The sequence below is a fragment of the Tursiops truncatus genome, chromosome 15, assembly GCF_011762595.2.
Source record: "Tursiops truncatus isolate mTurTru1 chromosome 15, mTurTru1.mat.Y, whole genome shotgun sequence".
NCBI classification, from domain to species: domain Eukaryota; kingdom Metazoa; phylum Chordata; class Mammalia; order Artiodactyla; family Delphinidae; genus Tursiops; species Tursiops truncatus.
In genome coordinates this window covers 79,402,325-79,426,750 of record NC_047048.1, presented here as the reverse complement: position 1 = coordinate 79,426,750, position 24,426 = coordinate 79,402,325, and the positions used below count along the sequence as shown (strand labels likewise).

At 39.7% G+C, this 24,426-nt stretch overlaps 1 long non-coding RNA gene across 1 annotated transcript in view; it reads right to left on the bottom strand.

The window, feature by feature from the left end:
• Window positions 1-24,426, bottom strand: part of LOC109551311 (uncharacterized) — a 130,161-nt gene that overhangs the window by 94,004 nt on the left and 11,731 nt on the right. Inside the window, exon 2 of the long non-coding RNA XR_002178030.3 lies at window positions 23,793-24,078. This is a non-coding gene — a long non-coding RNA (uncharacterized lncRNA). The remainder of the gene's footprint in view (window positions 1-23,792; window positions 24,079-24,426) is intronic.

Here is a 24,426-nt window from a genome sequence, read left to right as displayed (position 1 = left end):
TGCATGCTTTTTTTTTTCTTCTATTGCATACCTCCTTTAACTTAAATAATTATTATCTGTTTTTTGCTACTATATACCTTTCATTCAAGAGGAATTTCTGATATATGCCTCCAGTCTTGTGTCTGAATTTATAAAGTTACATAGTCTCAGTACTATTTTTGACAGGTTCAAGCGTTTGCCTCTAATACTTTTATACTAAGATTTCCCTGTTCTCAAGCTCTTAATTTTGTTTCTTCCCTCATAAGTGAAGTGTATATTCACCTATCATTATTTTTTCTCCAAGAATGCTCTATTTTCTGAGCCTTTGATGACCTAAAATGAATTGCCTTTATCCACGAGCAACTACACGGCAAGGCGTTCATTCTTGGGCTGAGCACATATTCTTCGCAGCTGGCCTCTGTTTGTGTAACTCCAGGTGTTGTAGATAATCATTCTGAAGCCAGCCTGCTCCGTCCTGCTTTATTAGGGAACTTTTTTCTTTTCCTCACTAGGATTCTTGGTGCCATTTTACTGCCCTCATATAATTAAAAAATTTTGACCATATGTACCTAGTTGCAGTTCTCTTCTCTCTGATTTTGCTGAGAACACAGTACACTTTCTCAGATTTCCTTTTTGTGTTTTGCTAAAATCAGGGAGATCACTGTTGTTGCCATCATGAGCAGATAGAATAGTATTCCATACTGTTTGTTTGTTCTGTTTTGGTCTTTTCTTTTGGAACCCAGAGCACAGATCTATTAAGTCTTCATTCTGTATCTCTAAATCGTTTTCATGTTACAGACTCCTTTTTCTATATTTTTAGGAAACTTTTCACATGCATCCTTTATGCCAGGGATGTGTTTTTGCTTCGGAGGGGACTCTGCTCCTCAGCGTCTCCAGTGTGGATTATAATTCCACTTCTCCGTTTTTAATTTCTTTGAACCATTCCTAATCTCATCCATCTCTTCTAAGATAAATGAACTACTCAGTGCCTTTTTTACCCGTGACTTGCTGCTTCTGTTTCAGAGAACATCTTTTTTTGCATTTTGTTGTGGACAGTAAACACATTCTTGCAAATTTCTCCTTGTTGCACAAGTAATTTCCAGAAGTACCATCTTTATGATACTCGGGGCACATTTTCCCTTTCTAGAGTTTTTGTAGATTATTTTTTCTAGACAACATTTTGTTTTCCTCTTTACTCATATTTGAATGAACTGAGACCTCTTCAAAGTGAGTGGGGATGGTCCTTGACCAAGCTCTACAGCCACTTCAGGAGGGTCCCATCAAGCTCTTTTAGGGGTCAAGAGAGACCCAGACCACTTCCATTTTTCAGCCTTCTGGTACATTTAAAAGTGAAAAAAAAAATCCCTCTACAATATTAAAAATGTTGTGGTATATTTTAAATATTCAGATTTAACAAATTGCTACTTTTTAATATGTACACAGAAAAATAACTGCATCTATAACCTTATTTAGAAAAATATCTAGATATAGGCTTCTTTGTGAATTTTATGTAAATGTCCTTCCTCACATCCTTCATTGAGAGTTTCTTGGTCAAGCCTGTTTCTCAGGTTTATAGCTTGAGATTAGTTAATGTACCGACCATAGTAACCACATATATTTAACCTAATATATTCATTTTAACCTAATTGCTCTCTTTTGGTGTTCATTGCTTTCCTGTATCTTGTACTCTTTCATGCATCACCCCTCATTCCTGTTCGAGTTCTAAACCAACTCTGAGATGAGACCAAATAGTCACCAGCAGGAGAACCAAATGTGACTTTTATTACTGGAAACATCTAGGTTGGAGGACATAGCTGTACAGGACCCCAAATGGGCTTGAATCCACAGAGCACACCAACTTCTCTCCTTTCCACCTCTAGTTCTCGGGTGGAGAGAAAAGCAGGATGTGATTGCATCTCTTGATTCAAGATCTTGTTAGATTAGCTCCAGCCAATCAAGAACCAGAGACCCCCAAATGCCATCCATCAATTGGCCTCACCTCTACAGGGAAGAGGAAGGAACAAAGAAGAGCCTGGGAATGTTTTGGGACTAGAGGAATGGGGAAAAGTGATTATCCTTGAATGTAAAATCTTCCTCTACCCACAGTGCTGAAATCTCTGATTATCAGAAGGAACAAAACTCTTGAAGGTAAAGAGAGGAAAAAAAAAAAAAAATCGACCATCTCCAGCAAGCTGTGACCACAGAGCTTCCTGTTAGTAACACAGTCCTTTTGGGAGATGATTCCCTTCTCAGGGCACCTGCACCTCGGCTACCTGCACCCCTACCCCAACTTTCCTGCTCTATTGTTTCCTGTGAGCTGCTCTCTATAAACAAATATAGCAAAGGGGCAGAGTAAGAGAATTGCCTCATCTGCTTTTCTGCAACTAAGGATGAGTCCTAGAACTTGAATGCAAGGAAAGCATTATCTAGTCCCCTCTCCTTCCCCAGTCCTGTTATATATACTGTACATATTCTATGCTACAGTGTGGTTGAGTTTTTCCTCAGAGCCGGGCACTAGGCTCTGAGTCCTAATTATCAGTTTTGGTTGTTTCAATTTTCTTCTATCTCTTCATAGATACTTTACTAGAATGATGTTGACTCAGGTAAATTTGATGCCAACTAAAATAGAGTAACTTCCATTTTTGTTTCTTTCAAAAAATGTAGACCATGAGAGTTTCAAAGTGTTTTCCACTTTTAGAGAGATACAACTTTTATTTTGCTTTGACAGGCTTACCTTCAATACGACACACCTAACTGAGGCAACAATGGTACCTTATTTAAAAAAAAAAACAAAAAACCCAAAACGTTCTGTTTGGGGGCAGACACATTTTTTCACATTTTATACCTTTTTGTTTGTTTGTTTTTGGCCCTGATTTTCAGATATTGGATGCATTGGAATTAAGTAGTTTCCCTATACTAAGAAGGAGAGGAAAACAAACGATGTTCGGTGGATGGGGAAGTCATGTTTGCTCAATGGAAGAGACAGCTCACACCTAGTTCCCAAGACTGGGCTTGGCTGACGCAGGAAAGCTAAGCACTGGGGTCCGAGCGCATGTCTGTCATGTACGGTCCAGGCCCCAGTGGCATGCACTCCATTTTTCGTCAGCTAATTGGCAACAGCTATGTCATGCTTTTTAAGATATGTTCCCACTGACAGCTTAAAAAGAATGACAGCATAATGAAAAAGAGTGACAAGTTACATTATGTCCCAATTAGCACATCTTGCTCTGATATCATCACAATGGAAGCCAAAGACAGATTTGAACACACACTGGTCCACTTTATCATGGGAAATGTGGGCTCTTCTTCACCTCTAAGGCTCTAATTTCATACTAACATAATTGTCACAAAACTTCTCAAAGTCTAACGTGAACACAAATCACGTGAGAATCTTGCTAAAATGCAGATTCTGCATTTTGGAGCGGGACCTGAGACTCTGCATTCATAACAAGTTCCTAGGGGCGGCCAATCCTACTGGCCCACAGGCCACACTTCGAATGGCAAGAGCTAAGATACATCTCCCATGTGTGTATTAACACACATGTAAAAATGCTTTTTATAAGGCCATGGACAACCCAGGTTGTTGATAACATCCTTTTTCAAAGCAGCAGTAACGAAAAGAAGCAGGATGTTTTTGTTTCGTTTGATGTGTTGCTTCCAATATTTTAAGTAATAACGCTAAATGGATTTATAAAAGTCATCAACCCCTCATGTTAATTATTGGGCTTAAAAATGGCAACGACAGGAAATAGTTACCAACATGTAAAACTTTGCAGGAGGCGAGGGTGATAAATGATTAGCTTGTGAAGAGGCAGTAATTTAGAAAACCAACTGGGGCATTGAAGGAGATACAATATTCAAACCCCCATCAATCACTCCCTAAACTCCAGTTTTAGCTCTCCCCTGAAAGAGGAGAGAAAAGTTGAGGAACACACGTAAGAAAAAAGAACTCTGCTGTAAGCCCAGGCATCCCCCTTTGTTATAAACGAATCAGGCATATTTATGGCATGCCTCAAAAGTGAGTCACATCTGGACTTGCTTTATTTTTCACACCAATAAATCTCTGTGTAGCCCTCAACATTCTCTCTTCCTCGTAAATCACCTCCATCTACAGCCTATGTCCTCGGGATCAAATTAAATGGAGATGCTCACCTCTGTGAAGAAAGTGAATCAGGGGACGTCCTGGAGAAAGTGATATTGAATGGTATCGGTAAGAAAAGACGCCAGGAAGAAGCAATCTTCCCTGATGTCTCTCCCTGGAAGGCAACATGATTAAGAGGAGGCATAGAAGGCAAGCTGGCATAGAGCGTGCTTCTCCAGACCCTTCCACGTCCACATAATTCCAACTTTGATTTGATGGGAGCCCTCTGGGGTTTGTATAAAATCACAGGGGAACTTATGCGTGGACTTTAGCAAGGAAGAGAAGGTCTCTGAGATTAGATACAAAGTCCATTTAAAAAATTACATGAAGAAAGGTATAAGTTTCCTAGGATGGATGTCTTTTGTTTCCCACCCTGAGTTTTATTAGAAATGGCCCAAAGAAAGTAGATGAGGGGCTGAATTGAGATCTCCGTCTCCTTCTACCACTCCCACATTTTCTCTAGGCATGGGAATAATGGCAGCTTATACTCTCATCCAGAGTTTTACAAGCCTGCTCTGCACTACAGTGTATGAGTTTTGAGTCCACATTTCTGTGAGGTTAGGTACGCTTGATCCCAATAGTTTCTCAAATATGGAAGAGGAAGCTGAGGCCCTAGGGGAAGAAGTTACATCAGCAGTTCATAGAACAGTCAGGAACCAATTCCCGGGCTCCCTGACTGGAGTATAGCCTGCTTTCCACCTCTGAATATACCTCACTTCCATTACAGTGCCAACTTCACAGCGATCTCTGGCCAGACTACACAGAAGATTTATCATTTCAGAAATATATCACGCATAAGAAAATGGGCTCAGCTGAAGGAAACAAGGATATGTTCTCAGCCACAGATGCCTTTAAATGATTAAAGCTGGGGAACACAAAAATAAATAAGGAAAAAGAAGGTTTTTTCCTACAGAAAAATAATCAGATTACATCAGTGCTTGAAACTGATGGGGAAAATTGTTAAGTGCCATGGGTCAGAGTAAAAGAAGTAATTATTTGGAAAAATGTTGGTGTGAGTGCAGGATGGGGTGGCAGGTAGGCACTGGTCTTTCACCACAGTACTCTTCACCTTGCTTTATCCATCTGTCAGTTACTCACTTGTCAAAGAAATTAGGGTAAATCCCACTGCGAACCTAACTGCCTAAGAAACTTCTTGTGGATTCCAGACCCAAAATTCATTCGTAACTCCCTATGACTAACCTGGTCTAACTCTTCCTGAGCTAATACACTGCCTAACTCACTAATTGATTTGTATTTCATTTTATGGCCTCAGTGTCTATGCATTTGGACGATTTTCAGCTTACTCCAAATCAATATAAAAGCATTGTGAATTAATTGTGTATGCTCAATAAATAATTTTTAAAAATGAACCCCCCAAAACCAAAAAACCAATAGAAATTGCTCTCAAATGAGCATCCCATAAAGACTATAAAAACTAAAGCTTTAAGATACTGTTAGCCTGAAATTAAAACTCAGTCAGTAATTAGGTTATCTGAACAAATCATAGATGAAGATCCTAAAGGTCGCAGTCACTTTCTGATATACTCAATTATATAGATTTTCAGGACCACGGTATCAACTATGAAATAGGGGACTTATCATTGGGGCACCCACAAGCTTTAAACAGACGTTTTCCCACATGTGTTACAGAAAAGTTCTGTGATGAAGGGGGCCTTCTAAATCATCTCTTCTGTTGCACTTATAAACACAAGAATATTTCTGACAGATCCATGACAGGCAGTGTGTGTCAGTTACTCATCTTTCATTTACAGGTCTTATCCAAACTGCCATAAACTAAAGGGAGATTAAGTAGGTAATATAACTAAATTGGAGCTACTAAGCTCCAGGCACAGCTTGATCAGGGGTTCAAATTATGTCACTAGTATACTCTCTCTCTCTCTCTCTCTCTCTCTCTCTCACACACACACACACACACACACGTTCTTTGTCTCCTTTTTCTCACTTACTCTCTCACATATTGGTTCCAAACTTAGATTCTTTCCTCAAGGTTGCATGGTGGCTGCAGTAGCTCCAACCCTTACATTCTCTCCTGTTCCCATCCAGAGGAAAGAGTGTCTGCTCTCTCTTGGAAGACTCACCAAATTCTCATGGTATCTCAATGACTCAGAGAGGTCACATACTCATCTCTAAACCAATCACTGTGGCCAGAGGAATTAGTCTCAGATTAGCCAAGACTGAAGAACGTGACACACTGGAGACTGGGAATAGAGTCAGCTTCACAGAAACAATGTGAACCCAGTGGAGGTGCTTAGACCTTCACGAAATTCAAGACTACTGCCTTGAGATAACTTGAATCTGAGAGAACTCAGGTTTGGAGCTTCTTTGCATTGTCTTGTTCCCCAGTGGAACCTGAATTTGAGGCCAACGTAGGGGGGATAGCAGAGCCAAGAGAGACGGATCCTTGTGACAGTATTTGGAGCTTTCATCTGAAATTAAATCTACTCTTGTGTATTTGATGTTTTCTTTTGCTTCAGCTATTTTGAGTTGTATTTTTTGTCTCTCATCATGAAGGAGTTCTGTGACTCAAGGGAACATATGATGCTGAGACACTGGACAGAGTTTCAAATCTTTCAAGTTGCAGTTTTCCGAAAGCTGCCACCATCGAACATTTGGTCTATTAGAGCTCTAGATTTTTCACTCATTGGTCTTAGAGATAAATACACATTCTAATACTGTTGGCAAAATATTTCAAGTGTATGTTTGTGTGTGTGTGTGTGCATGTGTGTGTTCTGTCATGTATATTTCTTGAGAGAGTGTCCAGAGTTTTCAAGAGAATCCTAAAAGGGGTTAACAAAGACAAAACCCATTATGGACCCATAATGGTGTGAGCATTTTTCCTTAACCTTGCTGTTACCATTCAAGCTCTCTCTCGAATCATAAAGAGACAGCTCCTTTACTCTCTGGGAAAGTTTAGCCAGTGTGTCACTAATTCCAACCTTTGCTCTAATTCTTAATACTCCCCGTGTCCCAAACGTTCTTCTTTCTCTCCTTACACAGCAACTCCCCACCCTCCCAACACACACACTAAATTCCTAGACTTAACGCTTCCATCTTCTTCAAGATTCTCCTCACATGTTACCTCCTCTACAAAATCCCTCTCCTTTTGCCCAGTATTCAGATCACCTGGGAGCATAAACCAATTAATCCTTAATTCTTCAGAGAATTGTGGGAATTAACAAATCCATTATTTTTCAACTAATGCATACAGTTGGTGGGATATGAGATGATGTCCTGGAATATATGGAAGAATTGTGTTGATTATAGTAGTTATATATTTATTTTAATCTGTTAGCAAAACACTTCTCTATAGCTAGTACCACTCACCTATGATTTCTAGAAGATTATTGCTTGGGATAAGGCTAAATTTCAAAACTGATTTGATTTAAAGTCAGTTGGAAATGAAAGGTAATTTACCACCTAGGTATGACAAAAATTTTGAGGGTGACACTAATGACTTATCTTAATGGATAAAGGACAGTTGTCCAAAGGGTTTAAATGATGTTGTCATCAAGCTTTTAGAGTTTATTAGTGGTAAAGCCAGTTCTAGAACTGGTGTCTACTGGTATTTGTCTAATATGTACCTCTCCTGTAAATCTCTATCTTCTTCTGTCTTTTATCTCTTCTATAAGACTCTGGTTTTTATAGGCATATCCCTAACAATAAACTACAGTTTAACCAGTGCTTGCTAAGTTTGTTATCTGAACTGCTTTCCAAAGGTCTCAAAGCAACCTCAACAATCCCGTGAAGTGAGCAACAGAATAATGTTCATTCTATACTTTTGCTACTTGAAGACTGATCCCTAGAAGGATAGCATCAGCATTCTAACTCCGCTGGGAGTTAGTGAGACGTGCGGAATCTCTGGGCCCAGCCAGATCTCCTGAGCCAGGAGCTGCACTTTAACAAGATCCCTGGGATGTGCATATGCTCACTAAAGTTTAAGAAGCACTGATGCACTTTGCAGAAACTGAGGCTTAAAGAGTTACATAGTAAGTGGTGTATTCCCCACCCCAGCTTTATTGACAAATACATACTGTATATATTCAACGTGTACAACATGATGATTTCGTATTTTTATATTGTTAAATTGTCACTAATATAAAGTTAATTAACATATGCCTCACCTCACAGAGCTCCCCTCCCCTCCCCTCTCTTCCTCTCCCTTCCCCTCTCCTCCCTTCCCTTCCCTCACTTTGCTTTCCTTTCCTTGGAACACTCAAGATCTACCCTCAGTAAGAGGTTTCTGAATGCTCCCCAAAGGGTCTAGCAGAGAACCTGGCACCAAGCACAAGGTGCATTTGTCAAATGAAATAAGGGATAAATTTTTTAAAAAGTTAACTTAAAACAATTAAATTATCAGTACAGGCATACCTCAGAGATATTGAGGGTTTGGTTCCAGACCACTGAAATAAAACAAATATCTCAATAAAGCGAGTCACACGAATTTTTTGGTTTCCCAGCACATATAAAAGCTATGTTTACACTATACTGTAGCCTATTAATTGTTCAGTAGCATTATGTCTAAAGAAACAATGTACATACCTTAATTAAAAAATACTTTATTGCCAAAAAATGCTAACCATCATCTGAGCCTTCAGCAAGTCATAGTAACATCAAAGATCACAAATCATCATAACAAATATAATAATAATGAAAACATTTGAAATACTGCAAGGATTACCAAAATGTGACACAATGTGAGCAAATGCTGTTGAAAAAATGGTGCCGATAGACTTGCTGGACTCAGGGTTGCCACAAACCTTCGATTTGTAAAAAACGCAATAAAGTGAAGCACAGTAAAACTGTTTTTAAGCTTGGGTGACTCAAAAACACTCATCCTTTTGACTCTCACTTCCCTGAATTCCCTTAATGGGAAAAAAAAATAAGGAAAGAACTTAGGTTTAGAGTCCTGCTTCTGTTTCTATCAAGCTCATCGTGGATTCCACATTGGACAGGGGCCATCGTGGCCAAACTCTGAGTTAAAGCATTGGGTACTGATTCGCCAGCAAAATATTCTAACGGTTACATTGTAAACACAAGCTCTTTTGTGAATAGCATTAATTGATTTATTCAGATAGTCTTGTGGGTTGGACTAATTGAGTAATTAAAATTTTGATTACTAATTACCTGCACTGGGGAATAAGCAGAGGCAGAAGCCTGAGGTGAGAAAGTGAGAGATTTTGTTGGAGTCAACCCTGAGCTGCGGGGAGAACTGGGTCTCCCTGCTGTGAAATTGTTTAACTCCTGTCCCTTTGGAAGTCATTCTTTCTTTGGCAAACTCCTGATGCTATTAGTAATTTGAATTAGGCACTCTTAATTTTGGATTTTTTTAAAAAAATGCATTTCTTTGTCTTTATACATGTGTTTAAACATTTAAGTAGAAGTATTTAAATTGACCAGAATTATTATAATTTGATAATAATAATGGCAAAGATTGATCTTGCTTGTACTATGTACTAAGTGCTAAGTAGTTCACATGTGTTAGTAACTCACTTAATCTTCTTAACAACCCAATGAGATAGATACATTTTCACATTACTAGTTAAAAAGGTAATATATTGAGATATGGAACTATCAAATAGTTCGTTAAGTGTTGTTAAGACAAGGTTTTAAATCTTGTTGTCTGATGCTACAACTCACACTGTCAGAAGATTAAACCTCTTCTGTTGTTTTCTGGCCTCCGCTGTTTCTGACAAGAAGTGTGTAGATTGATAAATCATTGTTGCTCTGCATGTAATCTTTTACTGGCTGCTTTCAATGTTCTCTTTTTGTCTTTGGTTTTCATCAGTTTAACTCTGATGTGACTGGATGTGGTTTTCTTTGTATTAATCCTGCCTTATGTTTGCTGAGCTTCTTGAATTTATGAATCAATGTCTCTCACCAAATTTGGGAAACACCTGACCCTTCTTTTGTTATTGTTGTTGTTCCACTGTCTTTCTTCTTCCGAGACTTCAATTACATATATATGTTAGACCTCTGGATATTGTCCTACAGCTCTCGGAGACCTAAATTTTTTCCTTTTTCTCTCTCTCTGTTATTCAGATTGGATAATTTTCTATCTTCAAGTTCACTGGCTCTTTTCTTTGTTACCCTCTTTATGTCCATAAGCCCATGAATTGAATTTTTTTGTTTGCAATGTCATATTCTTAAATTTTAGAATTTTGTTTATTTTTGAAATAATTTCCCTTTATCCACTGAGAGTTCCAATCTTTTATGTCAAGCAAATTTTTTCTTCATGTTTTCAGTCTAGTTATAAGAGCTATTTAAAAATCTTTGTCTGCTACTTCCAATATCTGGGTCAGCTCAAGACTGGTCTTCATTTCTGGTCTTCATATTTATTTTGGGAATAATGAGTAATTTTGATTATATCCACAACATTGTGACCAGTATGCTATATAGAAACTTTAGATTCTGTTATACTCCTATGAAGAGTACTGTGTTTGTCTTTTGTTTATTTTTAAAGCAGGTAGTTAACTTGGTTGAACTCAAATCACAAAATTTTGTCTGTCCTGCTTTAGGTGGCAGTTCATATTTCAGTTCAATCCTTCTAGGCTTAGATGAGCCATCTGGTCTTTGACCCATGCATGCGTGCATGCTTGTGGAGTCATCCAGTGATGTGGGCACAGCTGGTAGACAGAATTTGGTGCGTCCCCTCTCTGACTTTTTCTTTTCTGGTATTTCCCCCACTTCACCTTTTTGACAGCTGTGATTGCCTCACACCCTATACCCTAGTTATTTTAGCTAGCAAGGCTGCAGGTTTTACATCGCAGTTTTAACTGTCCTGCATAGTGTAGACTGGGCATGTCTTCAGGATAAAAGCCATTAAAGTGAGAAACTCACCCAGTGCTACTCCTTTCTCCTGTGTGTTGACTTCCCTCCAGTTTCAGCCTGCTTTGGTTAACTCTCCAGTGTCTTTGGTTGGTTGTCTTTCTACTTTCCCCACAATGTATAGCTGTTGTCTGAGGAATAGTTGGACTGAAAGGAGTTTCTTGGGAATACTAGAAGGCCCTGTAGCCCACACTCTTAACGCAGTTGATATTTATAAGGATTAATCCAACCCACTGTATTGAAAATGATGTTTTTAAAAACACTGCAATTGATCTCCCTATGACCTCTTATTAGGAGGTGGAATGGATTTGTTTTATTAATTCTATAAGTCCATCATTTTTCATTGTCTTCTCAGGGTATATAACAACAAAAAAAGCAAAACCTAACATTTATATAAAACTTTACAGTGATGCATATTATCTCACTTTGTTTCTTGTAGCTATATCAGTTAGGCTTTGTGTTATGCCCATTTTATCCATGAATATCAAATGACCCCAAAGTGGTTGAGTCTCTGGCTTTTCCAGACATAAGAAAGCCAAATCTTTCAACAACTGAAATATACAAACTCTAAGATGACCTCCATTAAGCCTTTTCCCCTAAATTCCATGCCTTTGTGTAGTTCCTTCCCCTTGAATATAAGGGAAACTGGTGACTTGTTTCAATACATATGGCAAACGTGATAAAATATCACTTTCTTGATTAGATTTCATTATATGGCAAAGGTAATGGACATTATTCCCTTGATTAGAATACATTATATAAGACTCCATCCCATAAAACTGGAGCGAAAGTTTCTCTTTGCTGGCTTGGTCAAGTGAGCAATCAAACTGAGGAAGCCCATGTGGCAAGAAACTGTGGATGGCCCCTAAGACCGGCAGATCTGAGGGTGGCTCTTGGCTGACAGTCTGCAGGAAAATGGGGACCTTTTGCCTACAGCGACAGTGCAATGAACTCTGCCAACAACCTGAGGGAGCTTGGGAGTGGACTATTCCTCAGTCAAACCTCTGACGAGGTTGCAGCCCTGGCTGGCACCTGGATTGCAGTGTGGTGAGATCCTGGAGCAGAGGACCCAGCTAAGCTTCACCAGAACTAGGAACTACAGAGGCAAAGAAACTGAGAGATGATAAATGAGCGTTATTTTAAGCCACTACTTTTGTGGTAATTTGTTACACAGCATAGAAAACTTACACATCTACAAAGCCAATTTTCTTTGCACAGTACCGTTGCAGACTTTGCCGTGGAAGCATGGATAGCCTTGTTAAGGACTCAAGCCTTCTACATAGGAAACAAGGAAGAAACACCTCACAGTGTAGAGTTGGCAAAAATGTCTGCTGATTGTGGATGTTCAGCAAAAACAGGGAAGCTAGAGCAATATTATAAGATACGGAAAACAACCATTTTATCCAATACAACTTCATTAATCATTGCTGACTGCTTACAAATCAGTGCAAAACACTTTGTCTACATAAGTAAAATTATTCTGCCTGTCTTTGCTCGCTGAAAAACAAAGAAATGAACTAAAATAGCCCAGTGTGGATTTTCATCATATTTGGTAGGTATATTTGCAGTATTCTGACTTAAGTATAGGGTTATTGCATCTCCAAATATATTTTGTGGGACATGGTAGTGGGAGGGCATGTCAAGGTCATAGCAGTCATCCTCCAGAACAAGTCAAAGGGTGGTCCACCAAGACCACCAAGCTGGTCTGCAAACCAGCTGCATCGGCAACATTTTGAAGCTTGTTTGAAATGCAAAACTGTGAGCTCTGCTCAAAATAACTGAATCAGGTCCTGCATGTAAGCATGATCCCTAGCTGATCTGTGTTCACATTAAAGTTTGAGAAATCCTGCACTAAGAGCCTGTGTGATTCTCATCAGGGGAGATTTGCTAAATTCATGAAGATGTTCTGGGCACCTTAATGGTGGTTTAAAAAATCATCCCCAAGTTGGTTATCTGGTTAGAGCTGATCATTTGCTATTGACCTGCTTCTCTGTGCAGTGTGTTCCAGGGAGAGAAGCAGGACCAAATGTGAATAAGATTCTTGTGCAATTAAGAGGAAGCCAATTTGTATGAAATAGAGCACACTGCACAGATAAGACTTTGGTGGGTGCTGAGTGAGTTTTTGAACCTCTCCTTTGATCCTCAGACAGCAACCAGCCTCGAGGTTCCCAGTCCTGAGCAGCCTGTAATAGACAGATGCTCTGGCCTCACCTTAGACAAATGAGACCAGAATCTCCCGGTGTGGGTCTTGGGCATGGGTATTTTTCAAAGCTCCTTACATGGCTACTCAGGTTTGGGTACCAAGAACAGGCATCTGGTATGTCAGATGGGAGTCTCTCAATCCAAGGTAGTGATCCAGCAACTACAATCAACAGGCTAAATCTGGCCCCATGCCTGTGTTTGTAAATAAAGTTTCATTGGGACACAGCCATGTTCATTTGTTTATATATTGCTTATGTCTGCTTTCATGCTACAGCAGCATGGATGGCAGGCCTGAAATAATAACTATCTGGCCCTTAAAGAGAAATTTTTACAACTCTGCTCTAAGATAAGCTCATACAGTAACTGTTAAGAAGGATTATCTGAAAAACCCCCATCCAAGGGAAACTGAATTTTTGCTTCCTCGGTCTTAACAGGTAGAGCATTGAGAATTTTAGCAAGTTTTTGTGTGAGTTCACATACTGAGAATGAGGTATAGTTTATTTATTTATTTTTTTGGCCAGGAATTCTAGTGAATACAGCCTATGCTGTGAAGAAAAAAAAAAAGTGATATTCTTTCCTGCAACTAATCACAAGTCTTACCTACTTGTTTCAAACACAGCATTTAAAAATAAGAATTTTCTTTTTACTAGACATGGTTGGTTTCTGTCTAGTTTTTAAGGCAAGAAGAAAAAGAACACGTGTTATATGAAATGGTCAGAAACAATTCACCTCTTGAAACCACATGACTTCAGGAGAACCTAGGCAAAAGCACCATCTGTATTTTCATAGAAAAAGTGTTACTTATTTTGGGGGGCTATGAAAATCAAGTTCTTTTTTTTCTTTCCTCTTGGCTCTCCTCTCCCATAACGTTGCCTGGGGTATATCTTTTAATATTCATCTGTTTTATCAAAGTAGTTTTCTTTGCAAAGAGAGTGCCTTCCTTAAGAGGAATTTGGGGGCCAGCTGGATGAGTACAACCATGCTGATTTTCTGTCCCCTCTTTCCTTCTAAAGAGACAAGTGACATTGGATGATTTACTTAACCTCTTCAAGCTTCCCTTTCTCCTTAAGCAGATACCAATAATGACCTTTTGTGGATGTTTTGAGAATTAATCATAAAGGTTACAAATAATCAATTACAACGCTGGGTACAATGACAGCTTTTGCTATTTTTAGGGAGAGAACTTCCCTATTATTCCTCCTGTGGCTTGTCTCTCAACTTCTCTCCTATTGACACCGAGGGCTAGATAATTGTGGCGGGGACTGTCCCTGGCCTCATAGGGTGCTTAGCAGCATGCCTACCCTCTACCCACTTGATGCCAGTGCCACCTTCCCCCACTCAGTTGTGACAACCCAAACTGTCTTCAGACAATGCCAAATGTCCCTGGGGAAAAGTCCTTTCTGATTGATGACTGCTGCTCTAAAGAGAAACCTAACACTTCTTTATGGGTATATATGTATGCTTATGTGCAAGTAAGTGGGTGTTTGTACAGGTTGTCAAGAAGGGAGTGATCTTAGTTGTGTTTTTTAAGTTCACATCAATGAATGTAATGGGATACATGCTTTGCAGTTCCTATTTTTATTACACATTTTCTTTTATGAAAGCCTAGATGGGCCTCAGTGTGGTGGCCCATCTAGGGCCTCCTCCCTGGTAGCGCAGTGGTTAAGAATCCACTTGCCAATGCAGGGGACACGGGTTTGAGCCCTGGTCCGGGAAGATCCCACATGCCACGGAGCAACTAAGCCCGTGCGCCACAACTACTGAGCCTGCGGTCTAGAGCCTGTGAGCCACAACTGCTGAGCCTGTGTGCTGCAACTACTGAACCTGCACTCTAGAGCCCGCATGCCATGATTACTGAAGCCCGCGTGCCTAGAGCCCGTGCTCCGCAACAAGAGAGTGTTGTCTCTAACCTCAGTGTCTTAACCTCAGTGTGTCACTGAGCATCTACCTGTCCTTCGCCAAAAAGCATCATATTACAGGTTGGACTCTCTTCCCATTTCTGACTCAATTCATCTGCTCTTGATTTGCAACATTAGGAAGCAGCTGATGTGGTCAGAATGTCTTCAGGGTGGTTTTCAATAAAACTTTATAGATTCAAGATTGTTTCCCACCCATCAATACATCCATCATGTAAAAGTCACTTCAATCCAGAAGAAAACTGGACATGTCTCAAATTCCACAACCCAAGACCATATGGTAGGAACTCTAAAGTGCTTTCCAGTCCTAAAATCCTGGGACTTTATTTTTTATTGTATTTATTTATTTATTTTTACGGTTTGTGGGATCTTAGTTCCCTGACCAGGGATGGAGCCTGGGCCTACGGCAGTGAAAGTGCAAAGACCTAACTATTGGACCGCCAGGGAATTCCCTTGGGACTTTATGATTCCAGTATTTATATTTATGACCACAACATCCCTACCCCTTCTCTCTCATAGTACTTTCCTATATGCCACCCATTGGGTCTCCAAGAAGTTCAAAATATTCCCAAATAGCCTCTGGATCAAAGAGATAAAAATTATCCGGAAGGCAGGGGTTCTCTTCAGCTGAGTGGCCGGGTCGTTTTATTTTGACAATATTTTAACATGTTTTAATTTGCAAATATTTTTCTTTACACATTAAATTTCCCTTGAGTTTTCTTCTGGACAGGAAGACAGTTTTCCCAGCCCCATATTATTCCTTAAGTAGAATTTGTTCTCCTGCCTTCTAGGACGGACGCAAGTGTCTTTCCCTCTCTCTCTCCCCTCCTCCCCTTCTCCCTCCTCTGCTCTCTCCCCTTCCCTTTTCCTCTCCCCCATGCACTTCCACCATCCAAGCAAGGATTCATATGCTTCCTCCCATTTTTTGCCCTTGTTACCTACAGCAGGCACTGTGGACTCCGCCAAATTAAACGCAATGCTGCAGATGTTATAGCTTATGAGGTTTAGGGCAAAAATCTATCTTTTCTTCCCCCCTGGTGTTATCACCACTGCCCTCCAATTCTCCACCCTTCAGAATTAGGGACAGAGAAGATGAGCAGCTGCTTTTTCCTGCTGCTCTGAATAATTCATGCCAGTTTAGCCTCAGCTTGGTAATATCGTTGGCCTTGTTTAATACCAAGGGGAAGGAAGGGCCTCTTGAGACTTTCCAAAGCATGAATTTAAAAAGTATAACATCTTTTAAGCCTCCAGATTCTTCCAATGTTTTCTTCAACATAAATAAAATACAACAAAAGTTAAATTGACAATGGAACTTTCTTTCATTCTTTTCAAGACTCTTCCTGAAGATGAAATTAATCAAGCACATTTATTTACATTTGGTTTGGGAACTATGCCATCCAGTTAATAATATGTATTGAGTATTTGCTATGATACAGGCACTCCGCTGGGCAGCTGTTGGCAGGGCGTGGAGATACATGTATCCCACCCCCAGGGAGCATACGTGCTAGAGGAGGACATATATATATCAAAAGAACTACGGAATAACCATCTATAAGACTCTACGTACATCCTCTGCTACAACCGTGGGACCCACTAAATTAATTTATTCTACAAATGCTTATGTTTAAGGGCTGTGTACCAGACGGCTGGATGGTGAGAAAATAGCAGGGAGTGAGTAAAAGCGACACAGTGGCTGCCTTTATGGAGCTACGGTCAAGTTCAGGATTCAGCCGTTAATCAAATGTTCACAGGCACATCAAATCACAATCTGAGATGAGTGCAATGGAAGAAAGTTTCCCAGCAGGAGTATTTTCTAGGAGTTCTCACAAATCCATTTATCCATTCATTTGATCCTTTTGGTGCTTTATATGCATTTCTTCCTCTGTGCCAGGCACTTAGATTTCAGGGTCGGCTGCGTTAGATGGGCTCCCTGTTCTCATGGGACTGCAGTCACCACGTGAAGGAGTGAATAATTAAAGAAGCAAAGGCATAGATGCTTACATATTTAAAACCGTGACAAGTTCTGGGTCAAGGTTATAAATAGGAAATATGCTAGGCTTTTTACATGAATTATCTTATTTAGTGCCCATAACTGCCCTTTCTTTATGATTAACCTTTTCAGTCTCGCAGTCAGAGGGGTGTTTTAAAGACACAAGACTAAGTCACATCTAGGCACCACCATCCATGGCTTCCCATTGCTTTAGGATAAAACTCAGTCCCTAACCATGTACAAAGCCCCAAATAAGCCGCCCTTGTGTTGAAGATGGACTGTCAGGGTAAGGGTGAGACTACTGGCTACTACATGAGGCCAAGACTGAAAGCAAAATCTATGTTAAATTGAGTCCCTGACCTACATAGCTCTGTGCCTGTATAAAGAACACTCTCAGCTCTAACAGCTTCCAGAGCTTGAATCTAGTGTAATGCGACTTACTGTAGTTTTTCATGCTTGCGTCCTATGCTTGTATTTTCTCACTTTTATCTCTGCTTTGGCAACATGGCTCTTGAACAGCTGCCAGATGTTGTTCTACACCTTTGGCCAGATTTCACTCTAAGCAGTGTCAACGCCGCATATAAAGAGTTCAGAAATTAGGATTTCCTTTCCTGCCAAGAATCCTAGAAATCCTGTTTTTCCTTAGTTTTACCAAGGTTAGCTTCTAAGGCATTTGCTTGGTTAATGAGCGGTGGGGTTTCATGCTACACAAATCAAAGCAGAGCGCCATGCTTTTGGAATAAAAACTGACAAATTTTATCTAGATGAAAAGAAAAATAAAGTTGGGAATATTTTGGCTACGTACCAATACTGAGAGTGACCTATTAAGCTAAACTAGAGAGCAGCATATGTCTGGAACTAGACCAAAAATGTCTCCCATGAGATCTATTTCAATTCTTTAATTTCCTAACATCCAGTTACAATGTTGGGTAGTAATGTTTCATGAGTCTGTTTCACGTCATTGGTGTTAGAGTAGTTGACATGAAACATGAGACTCAGGTTCAGGACCTAGGATTTTGAGTTTTTATCATGCCTACAGTGTCCTTAAAATTAATCTGTTGAATGTGTGATTACTTAAATACCCTTTTTAGTTAGAAATAGTTTTTAAAAGATAATTTTATATTAAAAATATGACTATCCTTTAATTCTTGAATTATAATCTTATTTAATATAGGGAAGGTTGAAGAAACTCTCCAGGTAATATATAGATGTTAATTATAATTCTATATCTACCTTCAGTAGAGATACCATATCAAAATGTTTCTTTTGAAGCAAGCCAAATTAAAACTGTAACCTTAAATTTATTCATCAAGTATCTGTTGAGGAACTATTATATGTTTTTGTTCATTCTTTTGTGTTTTGAGTAGAAAAAGGAATAAAAAGGAAAAACAAAAATTTTGCTCAAAAGGTATCACGAGGGCTTCCCTGGTGGCGCAGTGGTTGAGAGTCTGCCTGCCGATGCAGGGGACACGGATTTGTGCCCTGGTCCGGGAAGATTCCACGTGCTGTGGAGCAGCTGGGCCCGTGAGCCATGGCCGCTGAGCCTGTGCGTCCGGAGCCTGTGTTCCGCAACGGGAGAGGCCACAACAGTGAGAGGCCCGCGTACCGCAAAAAAAAAAAAAAAAAAAAAAAAAGTATCATGACATATTGGTATATTGGGCTCATGATATATTGGGAGAAAAATTTAAGCAGATAATTAAAATCTAATATGATTATTTTTGTTTTGGATTTTTTTCTATAGGAAAACCTCACTATTAAAATCCCTGTAAGGAAAAAACAATTTAAAAAAAAAACAAACTCTGTTAAGATGGAATTCTAATAACCTTTAACACCCAACTTGATTTTTTTCCCTGAAAACAACTGTTTTCTAATACTCTTTGTGGACAATTCAGCTCTCATATTGAGAGGTGCATCGTGCTGTAATTAAGAACATGGACTCAAGAGACTCCTGTCTGGCCTCAGTTCCATTTCTGCCACCCTCTAGCTGTGACTTTGGACAAGTTACTGAGACATTTTGTGCCTCAGTTTTGCCATCTGTAAAATGAGATGATCATAGTAGCTACTGTCGTGAAGTTACTATGAGGGTTAAATTAACTCCTAATTGTGAAGTGCTTAGATCAATGTTTTGCATAGCAATATTCAAAAAGGGTTATTTATCCTTATTATTGTTAATGTTATCATTTCACAGCACAACAGACTGTTTTCCTACATTTTATATTGCTTTTAATTTTACACAGTACTTTTGCATTCCTTATCCAAATTGATTCTAAAATCATCTGCTAGGATGGGGAAGAGAATACTGCCCATTACCTACAAGGAGCCTGCATGAGGGAAGTTGAGACCGCAAGTTTATTTCAAGTTTATTTCATGGCACGGAATCTTTGTTCTCCCTCCGTGCCAGGCTGGAAGTCTAAATGGGCTTGATCTTTATGGGTCACTTGGTCTTCATTTTATACCTCTCATCAGTTCTTTCACGGTAACTAGACCGAACAAGGATTCTGGGGGAAGTTACAAAACCACCTCGTAGGAAATAAATTGGAGAAAACACTTCTATCCACATATCCAGAGGAGATAGCTCAACCGGTCTCTGAAGCAATTAGATAATACTTGCAATAATACCAAATTAGAATGAAGTCTGATGTGTCTAATCTGAGCCACCCTCAGGTAATTCTCACTGATAAGATTAATTATGTTTTTTTGTAAATTAGCCAGCCCCCAGTCCTGGAGGAACAGAGCTTACAAGAAGGCTGCAAGTCTTACATGATGGCCAGCAGGCTGCACCTATGAGATGGGGATGATATCGTAACACTCTCTGCCCCATTGCAGTCATCAGCTAGTGCCCCATCTGCATTGAAGGCTAATAAATATGTATTTGAATGAATTAATCATAGCATTGTTTTAGGACTTGAATTCACTGATTTAACTAAGCATTATACATTAAAATGCCTGGTATATAGGCACTAAAAATGTCAATTTCTCCCTTTCTTTGCAAATAAAGATAATAGTACTGTACCGTTTCAATCAGATATGCATTGTTTTCATTTAATAATAAAGGATAATTGTTCACTGAATGACTAAAACTCTTTGCCCATCCAATGTATGACCTAGAGATATGGCTATATTTGAGTGCAAACGAAGCTGAGTAACCTTATAATTAATATTGTTTTCTGGGCTTCCCTGGTGGCGCAGTGGTTAGGAATCTGCCTGCCAGTGCAGGGGACACAGGTTCAATCCCTGGTCCAGGAAGATCCCACATGCCACGGAGCAACTAAGCCCATGCACCACAGCTACTGACCCAGCACTCTGGGGCCCACGAGCCACAACTACTGAGCCTGTGCGCCACAACTAATGAAGCCCGCACACCTGGAGCCCATGCTCTGCAACAAGAGAAGCCACCGAAATGAGAAGCCCAAGCACCGCAACGAAGAGTAGCCCCCGCTCGCGGCAACTAGAGAAAGCCCACAGGCAGAAACGAAGACCCAATGCAGCAAAAATAAATAAATAAAATAAAAGATATTTTATTTAATATCTTTAATAATATCTTTAATATCTTTAATTTTATCTTTAATATCTTTAAGAAACTTAATAAAAAGATATTGTTTTTTATCAACTGAATCAGAAAGTTGAATTGGGTAAGTGGTTAGTGGTTAGTAACCAAGCTGAAGGCTACTCTGCTCCAGCCTGTTAGTTTATGCAGGAATATGACCACTGTGTAACCAGATAATTTTCAAGGGAATCCAAATCTGTAGATCATTATGTGGAGCTTCCAGTTTGTTAAATATTGGCCATAAAATAAATTTAAGGTAACACACCAGGCCTCTGCTTCTTGCCAAAACAGAAGAATAGGGATTGGATTTACTATCCCCCTTGAAACAACCAAAAAACCAGACACAATACTTAAGATAATATTTTTCAAAGCAATCGACACAGTAATTAAAGACAATGATGCCGAGAGACGGGAAACATAGGAGAAAATCCATAAAAGAAGAAATTGATAAATTTGACTTCTTCACAATTTAAAACTTCTGCTCTTCAGGGGACAATGTTAAGAGAATGAAAAGACTGGAAGAAAATATTTACAAAGCACATATCTGGTAAAGTACTTGTGTTCAGAATATGTAAAAAACTCTTAAAACTCAATAATAACAAATACTATATGATATCACTTATATGTGGAGTCTAAAAAAATGATACAAATGAACTTATTTGCAAAACAGAAATAGACCCACAGACGTAGAAAACAAATTTATGGTAGGGATAAATTAGGAGTTTGGGATTAACATATGCACACTACTATATATAAAATAGATAATCAACCATGACCTACTGTATAACACAGGGAACTATACTCAATATTTTGTAATAATCTATGAGGAAAAAGTGATATGTATATATATATATATATATATACACATATCACTTTGCTGTACACCTGAAACTAACATAACATTGTAAATCAACTATACTTCAGTTTAAAAAAAAAACTCAATAATAAGAAAACACTCAGTAAAAATGCAGAAAAGATTTGAACGGACTTCACCAAAGAAGATATACAGATGGCAAATTAACACAACAAAAGAAGCTCAACACTATTCATCATTACGGAAATGCAAATTAAAACCCCAGTGAGATACCATTGCAACCCATTAAAATGGCTTAAATTAAAAAGACTGGCCATACCAAATGATGGTAGGTATGTGAAGGAATTAGAATGCTGATAAAATGATGGTTGGAAATTTAAAAATTACAACTTTAAAAACATAGTTTGGTAATTTCTTAAAAACCTAAATATACACCTACTTTATGAGCTAGCCATTCCACTCCTAAGTATTTACCCAAGAGAGAAAAACACATTGTCCATACAAAAATTTATACCCAAATATTCATAGAAACTTTATCTGCAATAGCCCCAAGATGAAAATAACCCAGATATACATCAACAGGCATATGGATAAACACTGTGGTATATCCATACAATGGAATACTAGTCCACAATAAAGAAGGAATGGAGGATTAATACCTGCTACATGATGGATCTCAAAATAACTATGCTCAGTGAAGGAAAACAAACAGAAAGTTATATTCTGTATGAATCTTCTATAAATCTCTAGAAAACGTAAACCAATCTATCTTAGTCCAGCTGGGCTGCTATAACAGAAATACCGTAGACTGGGTAGCTTAGAAACAATAGAAATTTACTTCTCACCATTCTGGAGGTTGGGAAGACAAAGATCAAGATTTGGTGTCTGGTGAGAACCTGCTTCCTGGTTCATAGATGCTGTGTCCTCACCTGGTGGAAGGGGTGAGGGAGCTCTCTGGGGCCTCTTTTATGTGGGCACTAATCCTGTTCATGAGGGTCTACCCTCCTGACCTAATCGCCTCCCAAAGGCCCCACCTCCTAATAAATACCATCACATTGCAGGTTAGGTTTCAACTGATGAATTTTGGGGAAACATAAACAGTCTACTGCACAGAGTAGTAGTGACAGAAAGAAGATTGGGGGTTGCATGGGGATGGGGGTAGGGCAGAGCGGTCAGAAGAGACAGAATACAGAGGGATACGAGTATATATTTAGGGATAATGGATACGTTCACTATCTTCACTGTGGTGATCATTTTGGCGGGTTTATGTGTACACAAAATTCAAATTATACTTTTTAAATATGTCTGGAATCAAATGTCAATTACACCTCAGTAAAGCTCTTAGAAAACAAAACAATAACATGGGTTTTAAAACATAAACACCAGGCTGGCAACACACACATGGACGCCTGGGCTGTGGGTTTGCAAACTCCAACCTACCTTTATGACTTACTTTCAGGGAAATACGCCTGACCCCGAACACCTATACTAAACTACAAAAGGAAATGCTTGCTAAATGGGGGCTTTTTGTTGGCTACTTTCAAACAAAGCAAGTACCATTTCCAACTCTTTTTTGAATGGCACAAACCAACTTTTTCTGAATGGTTAGAGGGGCGCTGTGCAAAAGTTCTGATTAAAGTCCAGAATCTCTTAATAGCAAAAGATGGCAGGCGAGGCAGAACTCATTTTCCTTTTGATGTTCACACATAATTCTTATTCACAGTGGCAGGAATTATGGGCTTGATAGCACCCTGAATCTCTGCTGACAAAGTCCCTTCCCTAACATGATTTTGCTCATAGAAGGGACTCTTTCAATGACACGGAGCCATTGTTCACCAAAGGACTGGGGAGACATCTTTCTGAAAGATTCCACAATACGTGAAAGGAATGGAGATTTTCCTCAGAGTGGTTTTCATAAATGTATGAAGTAGAATAAAAAGTTCTAAACCAGCATTTAGGAACTTACTGAAAGCGGCCATGTGTAACTACGGATTGAACAAGCTGGCCTGGCAGCGTGCACAGAGCTTTTTTTTTTTTTCTCCCTCTGCCCCATTAAACCCCTTCTCTGTGCAGCTCCCTTTTCTATGCTGGATGAAGTCTTCAGCAAGACACGTGCTTTTTCATGGTCTTTCATTCAGAAGAACGGTCATTTTGGTAATTAAGAAGATTCAGCCCAGCTATACGGAACCCCCATTCTTTCAGCCACTGTAAGGCTGGTCTGTCTCCCCTGACCTGCAGACCGGCTTCTCGCCTCTTCCTTTCTGCTGTCCCTTCTTCCTCACCAGCACCCATACACAACTGCTGTAGAGTTTGATACACCGGGGAGAGAGGCGCAGTAAGAAGAGAAAAGGTCTTACCTGGGGGGACCGGTTGTTATCTGGCTTTGGACCGTCTCAGCGCAGTAGAGGAGAAATTTCTGGCTCTTTCTCTCACATGTGGTGCATTCTTGGGTTCCTAAGAGAGCTCTCACGGAGTCCCCAACTGTGTGCCCTTCCAAGGAGCAATGCCTTCTCTCTCAGCAGCTGGACTTCCAGGTGCCCATCTCTCTGTGGGTGTTCTCGGCTGGGTCTCTTTTACGACAACCCTAGGACAGCTCCCTTCGAACACGCCAATGCTGGTCCAGGAGAAGCACACATTCTTATTCTGCAAACAGTAAAGGTACAGTCAGCTTGCAGTGCAGCCCCTCTCTCTTTGCTCTCCTAAGCTCTCCCTCCTCTGAACTTTCCTTCATTCAGCATCAGACACCGATTCCTATGTCCCCGAAGTCAAGGAGAACCTATGTCTAGTTCTCAATATGTTTCTTTTAAAAATCTCTCACTTGGCTAGAGGTAAGAAAGAAAAAGCTTATTTATTTCTCCACTGTGAGGTGCAATTATGGACTACACAGCACAGCTACTGCTCTGCCCCAAATAGCACCAAGTACTGGCCCTTTAGTCCCTTTTGTGTAGCTGGCAGGTGGGTGACAGCCTACTGCTAGCAGGACCTCCAGGC